Here is a 9,240-nt window from a genome sequence, read left to right as displayed (position 1 = left end):
ACTAATTTTTGGAATAACCAGCTCAAACCGTTTCTATGTCCATTTTTTCTCTCCCTGTCTTACCTTCCTATACTTTCTTCTATCCCCAGCAGCTCTGCTGTGCCATTTCTCAAAGAGGAACAGAATGAAGTTAGTTGTCAGGGCAAGTGTTTCTGCACCCCAGGCACCTCTGTTCCAAACTGACCTTCTATAAGTCCCCAAATGGATTTTTTTTTCCCCCAGCTGTACCAGGCTCTAATGCTTTATACTATATTTAGCTCTCTGGCTCCCAGGACCAAACTGAGTCATTTTACTCTTCCAGTAAAGGCTGACTTGTGAGTCTGTGGTATCATATGTAAGTCTGTAAATTGGGCAAAGACAGTAATGTAAACTGAAGCTAAGTTACCACTTTCTTATTCAAAATCATAATGTATGGCAACAAATTATAAATGTGGCAGACTTTGGACGCTCATGTTATGAGAAGCTATTTCATACCACAAGACAAGGCAAAAATGAGAAAAGAAAATCTAGCCTTTTATAGCATAAAGAATACAGGTTTACTTTTATAGCATAAAGAATACAGGTTTATGATTTGCTAGAAATTCAGCATCACTATCAAATCATTTTGCCATTCTATAGCCATTTTCTATTTTGAGAACAGATTCCTGTTGCATCTACTCTAACCAGAGCCATTGCTATGTGGCTAAGGATGTTAAGCATGACAATAGTACCAGAGTTATCTAAAAAAAGAGCCTTCTCTCCCTTATCTGCTATTTTAAAAAATATTTTCAGGACTATTTAGCTATGTATCAAATGCCACTCACAGACTACCACCCTGTCCTGTTGTGGAGCCACAGAGTTTGAGATCTCATGTTGAAGCTGGGCCTTCTGAAATATATTTGCATTCTTTTGTACAGGTTTTGATTTTACCACACGATTAACCATTTGTATTTATTAACAATTCAGATCCAGTCATTCTCAATTGATAAATACCAAGAAGTGAAATGAATGCCAGAAAGACTTCCCTCTTTCTGAAGCCTCTTAATGCTACTGCCTCAAGATTAGCCCTGATTGACAGAGAGCTCCTGACTTGTTTGGGTATCATTTAACTTCTTCCTGCTGGTGAACAGTACCTTAGTCAGAAAACAGAATTAAAAAAAAAAAAAAAAACAAAGTAAAAATACCAGCCAGAAAAAGAAGCTCCGTCCTAAGGAGACACACACAAATCTTGCTTATTTAAAATGCTTTATTATCCTTCTCTCTAATATGTGCAGAGTAAACAACCTCAGGAAAAAGCAGTAAAAAATAGAGAGAAATTTAGGAAGATTAACATGGAAATTTTTTTTGCTCTGAAAACATCCAGAGGTGATTTATTTTACTGAAAACATCCAGAGGTGATTTATCTTCAAAGTATATTAAATTCTGACTTTTTTTACCATAAACATACTCAAGTGAAGAAAAAGGAGATTCCTAAAAACAAAGACATTTTCACTCCCAATATCAAAATAAATTATCGCAAACATATTTCCCAGTTGTTCTCTTAGAATGCCTTTTATCAGGGAACATATTTTCAGTGCTTTTTATGGTTCTGCCTTGGTGACGACAGCTTCTTTATGGCTTTAGTGGAAGTGTATTTCTTTTCTGCTGTCTTCTTGGTTAAATATTCTCCACCCTGTACAATCTCCTTTTGTGAGATCAAAAAGAAACCAATATTGCATTGAAGTTTTACCTTTTTCTTTCATTTTCATGGTCCAAAAAGCTTATTTTGTGTTTTGTTCTACTGCTTGGATTTTGTTTTGTTTGCCCTAAAATTCTTCACATTTTAAAATAAATCAGAGGAGTCTAGTGGGTTTTTTTCAGTTGCCTGTTTTTCAGGCAGGATTGTTCACACCTATTTGTATAATTCAATTTTAATTATGCAGGCATACAATTAATTACTCCCAAGTTGGTGTAGGATAAACTAATCATTAGACTGCAACAGATTTTTTTGCCAAACAGCATAAAGAGAACAGGGAAATCCATAATTCCCAAGACACAAGTGGAATAAGTGTCATCATTCATAAGTGAGTCTATGGGCATGTTATGTTCTTCTGTGTGTTCATTTGAAAAAAGTCATATATGATACACCTCTGCCTTAACACATTTCTTTTCCCATCATGGATGGAATAGCACATTTTGATCACCCATCAGTGGATGATCGAAACATCAGTTATCCACTACCTTCATTGGTTTGTTTTATTCATTGGACAGCTGGCCAAGTGCAAGGGCCTCTCTAAATCTAATATTTCTGAAAAGACTGCAGACAGCTTCAGGACACTGTGTAAATTATATTAATTTCAAATTAATAGATAAATGCTTTCACACTTTTTTTTTTTTTAACTGAAATGCTGTGTTTCTACACAGGCTAATATTTACAAGCTAATGAAATCTGGGTTTAGCTAGAAACTCCAGTTTTCATGCAGTAAAATGACAGTAATCTGCTGCTGAATAAATTTGTTTTTTGCAACTACAGTTTCTACATTTCATAATCCCCATGTAATCTATCTTAAGCACAGAGCTCATTCTTTAATATATGTGCCCCAAATGAGGTGAAAGGATCCAAATCTCTGTTATTCCTGTAGACTGCATCAGACTACTAGTTATTTAATTAAAACATATAATAGACCTAGCCCAGCACTGTAACTCCTGTTGCAGTTACCAGAAATAGCCCCAGAGCATTAGCCAAATGTTATAAGATACACCACCACTGAGAACTATGTTCCTACTCCACACCAATTTTGGAATAAAAACTTCAGAAAAAAAACATCTCTCCTCATCAGGGAAGCAGGGAGTAAGAGCCTCTGAACGACCTAACATTTCACATGTTTTCCAGTGGGAAAAAAAAAACCAACCAAAACTGTAGGAAATTATCGGGGACCTTGCAAAATTGATGCAGGAGCTAAAATGTCACCCAAGAGAGGAGGTCACTGCAGCATGGAAGATCATCCCAATAGGCAGTTGTCAGACAGTAGCTCCAGACACTTCTCAGGGTAACCAGTGATACTGTCAAGAGGCAAATGTTGTCATAGATCATGTGAATTAGCAGGATCCAGGAGACTGTGGACAGTGTTCCAGATGCAATTCCCAGACTGCTCAGGTGATTGTGCTGCATCTGAAACTCAAGCCCCTTTCTTGACTAGAGATGGGCACTGGAAGAATCACCAAAGGCTGTGCTGTGATGGTGGAGTCAGACCCTTGCATGAGAACCCTATTCTTTCCTTCTGGCTTGATGTTGTGACCAAAGTACCCACACTTTCCTTATCTGCTGTAGAACTACACTGTAGTTGTTTTTCAAGGGGGATTAAACATGGGCTCTTCAGTGAGACAACTGCTGAAGACCCTGTGAATGCCTGAGGAAAGAGCTGTACTGGCAAATGTGAGCTTACCTTTGTACTGCACCAGATAAAGACTCTCCCAGAGGCCTGCCAGCATTCAAGTGGAAAAGGGCTGTGATGCTCTGCATCTGGACAAACCTAGTGCAGACAAGAACAGGTGGGTGGGAGTGTTCTGGAGGCAGCCTAGGACAGTCCAATAGACATGGAGTTAAAATGACCGTCCCATGCTTACTTATTACTGGAAAACACCTCCAGCAAAATCAACTCCCTGTCCCTATCTTCTCTACTCCAAAGAAGTATATCACATTTAGGCAGCTCAGCAACAGCTCCTTGTCCTACCTATTCTAGCTCTGATGAACTAGTTTTCACTTCTTATTGAGCAGCTACAATGTTGTCTAATCCTAATAGATGTTTGCTGTGGCTCTTCTTGCCCTGTCTCTTGCTATTACTAATTTATGAGAAGTCATGAGATTCACTTGCCAGCACACATGTAAAAGCTGGTGCTCAGAGACCTAACAGACTGACTATTCTGTTCCAAAGGAGGATGTGCAAAAGCTAGGCACATAAAGATGAATTAATAGATTTAAAGCCTCCGTCTGGTTAAGCCCTGTGTGTTTATTCATCTTCTTATTCTGTAATGGAAGAATGCTGGCCAGATTAACAAAGTACAACATGACCTATTGCTGTGTTTTAACAGAGTGTTCTATATTTTTTCTTTTAACCTGCAAAAATTGAGTACTGAAAGGTTAAGAGAACACAGATTCCAGACTTAATCACAACATTTTCTTCTCACCATGACATAAACTCTATTCTGTATCTATTCACTATTTGCAGAACAAAGACAGGATATCCTAGAAAAATCAATATTTTCTCAGCGATGCTGGTTGTCCTCAGCTTGCCTCCAGGTAACACAATAAAAGGTTTTAAGAAGCTGTCATTTAGCAGAATTGATAGCAAATGCTTTTGATCGGGTACCTTGTTTGGAAAGTGACTACAGTAAGGATTCCCATTTTGTAAATTAGGTCTGTTGACTTTATACTGAGTTACCATATAATGGATTGTAAAAAGCCAATTTTACTGCAAAATTACACAATCTTTCACAAGCCTGGCATGCTGATGCACATTTTTTCTTTTCTTGTAACAGTATATAGGATATAATATGTACTACAAAACTTTATTGTTCTACCCATGCAATTAGAGAAATTTTATTGAAATACAGAATCATAAAAAGAGAAGTCTCCCCTCATAATTTTTCTTTCAAAAGCTATCATCAATAACTCTGTAGTTTGTGTCACACTATAGGCACAAAAAAAATGAGACACATGCAGATAACTTTTCTGTCCACTTCAGTCTAGGCCCTGCCACTTGGTAAGTGTTGACAATTTGCTGGCTTTGGAAAGACCAAAGCATGCATTCTCAAGGGGCTGAAAGGAAAATGTTCCACAAATGCCAAGCTGGAACTTGGCACTATGGTCATTTGGCAGATGAACAGCACTGTACATAAACAAATAGAGAGAGGGAGCTTAAATTCTAAATACCCTCTTGAGGAAAAATAAAAACCAGTTCCTAGGAACAGTGAACAGAAGCTGTCAGAAAAACTAAGATCATTGATTTTTGTCATTAATGACTTATGATTATGGCTGTGTGGTTGGGATGGGAATTGAAGATTATTCAGTACAAATACCGTGTCCTCCAATCTCATGAGAGATTCCATTTACACTCATTAGATAAGGCACTGTGTCACATCTGTTAGATCTTAGGGATTAAATTCTGTATTTTACTCATTAATCCAATTATCTTCCTGTTTCACCACATCTTTAGATGACATTAATGTATCATCATCAATTAATACAAACTTTTGCTATTTCTGTACATATCTGTGTAGAGGAAAATACACAGACTGTAGAATAGCCACTGATTTTCCACTCAAATGATCTGCTTCAAAATGAAGCTGACCAAGCTGCAGTTTTATTTCCACCCCTCTCATACTTTTCTTTACTTTACTTTACTTTTATTTTACTTTATGCCACACACAAACACTAAAAATAAGAATATATATGGCTGAGAGTTAAGATTGCCAGCTGGCCATCTGACAAAAGAACAGATTAAGCAAGGTAGCAGGATCTCTGATCCCACAGACGAACAGGCTGTATACTGCCTTCTGCATATTAATACTGTTCAGATCTGAAGGGGACCTGCTGTGACCCATGGGCACTTCAGCTCTACACTGCACAGCACTCAGGATATTCAGTAATCTGTTACCACACCCCACACCCTTGATATCTTTCACAGTCACCATCCAATACCAACTCAGGGTTTTATAATGCACTATTACAAAAGCTTTCAAAACCTTACTCTGCACTGAAATAGTAGGCATCCTTCTCAGAGACCAAAGTATAGCCTTGCTGTTTACCTCAGAAGGACTTTAGTCCACATCCAGTCCCATTCTCTTAAAATACAACCAAAGATTAACAGAAGATGGGAAATGAACATTCAAACTCGCCAAATATGCATATTCAGTTTTAATAACTAACACTAAATTACTACTGTGCAAAGTAGCATTCTACTGTCTTCACTTTTCCATATCTTTTTCATCTTTCCTTTACAGTCCATGGCTTTCTCTTTGTGGGCCTGAACTACGCCCTCCAATGAAAAAAATCTATGCCTGTATTCTGCTTTTTCCTGCATTTACTTGTGGTTTGAAAGAAACCACAAGTAAGTGAAGGAAAGTTGTGCAGTTAGGCCCAGATCCAGAAAAACACATGAGCACGTGATTTATATATATGAATAGTACCATTCAGTGCAGGATGCAGGCTCTTTCCCAGTGTTTGCCATCAGTCTTTTTCCTGCTATTGCCTCTTTGTTCCCCATTCCTGCATGTGGCCTTTCTGTTTTTTTCAAGATTTTCCTGTAAATTCAAAAGCAGGTACAGTCTATGTATATGGTCATGCTCAGAATGGAGGGGAGTGGAGTCTCAGATGAACTGAGACATGAAATACACAGGCAACTGTGTTTAAAATGAGGTGGCAGACAGTTCTCAGCACCGCTTTCCATCTCAACCAATTAACATGTATCAAAAAAACTGATGGATATCCTGCTTGTTCAACTTGAATTTTGGGAAGCTCATTCTGGTAGCTCATTTAGTTAGGGAAATACCATTAGAGAAGAAGTAGTGAAGGCTTTGGAGTTACAATATAGTTGTGACATTATGCACTAAATATTCTAAAACAAAATGACTTAAAACTAAATAGTGTGGATTCTGTGATATTGTGAACCTTTTAATATTCTTTCACCTATGAGCAGTAGTGTGTATTTTGAGGTGAGAAGACAATATGTTTCAAACATAAGTAAAATAAACATTTACAGTTAGGTATTAACTGATACTGATCACTCATATGAATTCTCCTGGAAATAATGTCATATATTCAAGTAATTTCAGTTATCATGCTTTTGGCTTAGGACTACCTCTTGGAGATTCCCACATGTTGAACCAGGCATTTGTAAGTGCTGCTGCGATATTTACTCTAGAATTCCAGAAGTGAACTCTGCGGATGTGCCCAACATGGTGAAAGTTCACTCTGGATGATTTGAGTGTGAAGGTGCACCATGGCCCGCTATACTTACAGTGTAAGTATAGCAGAAACACCAGTGCTGGTCAAACACTTTCATGAACCCTAATGGGAGCTAGCAGCAAACTCAGGGAGGTGTTCACAACCTTGCAGAGTCAAAGTGCTAGTACCACATAGCAGATTTCTCAGCTTTCTGAGATTAAAATCAGGAAAGAAATTTGAAAGTTGAAAGATCAATTTAAAGAAATAATTGTATTGCATTAGTGACTTGTAATGCACACAACATCATCAGTCTGGTTCTCAGAGAAAGGGATAATGGTTTTGGTGAGAAATTTTGGTTCAGCAAGGCATACAAGGTCAAGAACAAGAAGCTGATATTACTGTAAAAGTATATTCAATGCTGTTATCCTGATAAAATTAATTTCTAGTTGCTCAAAAAGCCCTTTAATTCGATATTAATGGGATATCTTAAAAATGCAGATTATAAGCTTTTGTGTTAGAGCTCATTCGAGTTGAATCTTAAGTCAGCTAATGCTTTGGCACTAACAACTTACTAAATGTTTCCAGGCAACAGAAAGAAAGTAGCAAAAGGTAATAAAAGTCAAATATGCTAAAGAGGAACAAACTGAAACAAAAATAAAATCTCCTCCTGTATGAAACTCCTCACTTCTAAGCAATGTTTACTCCTTCTCTGTTTCATGCATTAAGAGGAAGTACAGAGTCCCAAAATTTAAGGATTAGTGTTTTTCAGAGTCTTTTCACTGTGTTATTTCCTCAAAAGTTCCACTTATTATTTTTAACACTTCAGCAGAAAATTGCTTCAACCCATGAAAACCATTACAGAGTCTCCAAAGGCTTGATAAAGCCACTGAGGTTAACCAAATGTCTCCCTGTGCTTTACATAACTCTGTTGTGTGTATTGGGGGTTAAGTTTTCCCTACAACCACTCTTGTGAGGCCTGCATACTGGGATGTGGGGTCTGTATTTTTGTGCCTTATAATAGTTATATTTTTTACAGCTCTGGCAAATCAGAGGTGCTGAAATTGCAATTTGTGCCAGATGACAGCAGTTGCTGACTATAGTGAACTCCCCTTGAGCCAGCCAGGGTCCAAAAGTGCTCTCCAGTATTTTTCCGATTGTCAGTGAGTTCTGCCATCAACTCTAACCCACCACCAGAAAACCTTTCTTCTTCTCTAGACACCAGTAATCCATGCTCTCAACCTGCTGCCTTTTGGATACACTGCAAAACACGCAGGCACTTGTTCCAACATCTCTGATGCCCTAGCCTATAGGTGTGATGGCTTTAGAGGCACCACAGTTCTGGGTGTGAAATGTCTCCTTATTACACAGCTACTTCAGAATCACTCTTAGCAAAAAGCAAGTTAGAGATGCACATAAAAGCATCTTTCTACCTACACCTCTTTTTTCATTGCACGGTTGAATAGTTTGCAGATTTTTCTTGCAAATGGTTCCCTCATTTAGAGACACAGACATCTCGGGTAACAATCATTAAAAAGCGTCTTACCATGCTGGAGAATGATAGCATCTATAAGCCACCTCTTATATAAAATCCAGCCAGTGATCAGAAGTCTTTTTTTTTTTCCACCTTATCAGTTGACCATTTCCTCTTTGTTAAAATAAGCACTGTTTGACTCCCTTGGAGTGGAAAAAGACCTGCTTGCTAGACAAGGTATCATGTTCTATGCTTGACTGCCTATACTTAACAGCATGCATTGGGTTGCATGGCAAGATTTTGATAGCAGAGGGGCTACAGGGATGGCTTTCTGCAAGAAACTGCTAGGAATGTCTCCTGTGTCCCACAGAGCCAAGGCCAGCCAACTCCAAGATGGGCTGAAGTCAGTGGAAAAGGAGGGGGACAAGGTGCTCCAGGTGCCAAAGCAGAGATTCTCTTGCAGCCCATGGTGCAGCCCATGGTGAGGCAGCTCTGTCTCTGTAGCCCATGGAGGATCCCATGCTGGAGCAGGTGGATGCCCAAAAGAGGCTGTGATGCTGTGGAAAGACTGTTGGCTCCTGGCAGGAGTAGCAGAGACAATGTGTGATGAACTGACCACAATCCCCACTCCCCCTCCATCTGCACTGCTGGTAGGGTGGAGGTAGAGAAAACTGGAAGTGAAGCTGAGCCTCGGATGCAATGACAGCAAGGTTTTTAAAGGTTTGGGTTTATTTCTTATTACTCTACTATGATTTGATTGCCAATAAAGTAAATTAATTTCCCCAGTCTGAGTCTGCTTTGACCCAGATGGTAATTGCTGAGATCTCTCCCTTTCCTTATCTTGACCCAAAAGACTTTCATTATA

The sequence above is a fragment of the Onychostruthus taczanowskii genome, unplaced genomic scaffold, assembly GCF_017590055.1.
Source record: "Onychostruthus taczanowskii isolate IOZ18803 unplaced genomic scaffold, ASM1759005v1 scaffold12, whole genome shotgun sequence".
Classification (NCBI taxonomy): Eukaryota; Metazoa; Chordata; class Aves; order Passeriformes; family Passeridae; genus Onychostruthus; species Onychostruthus taczanowskii.
Note: the sequence above shows the minus strand (reverse complement) of the source record.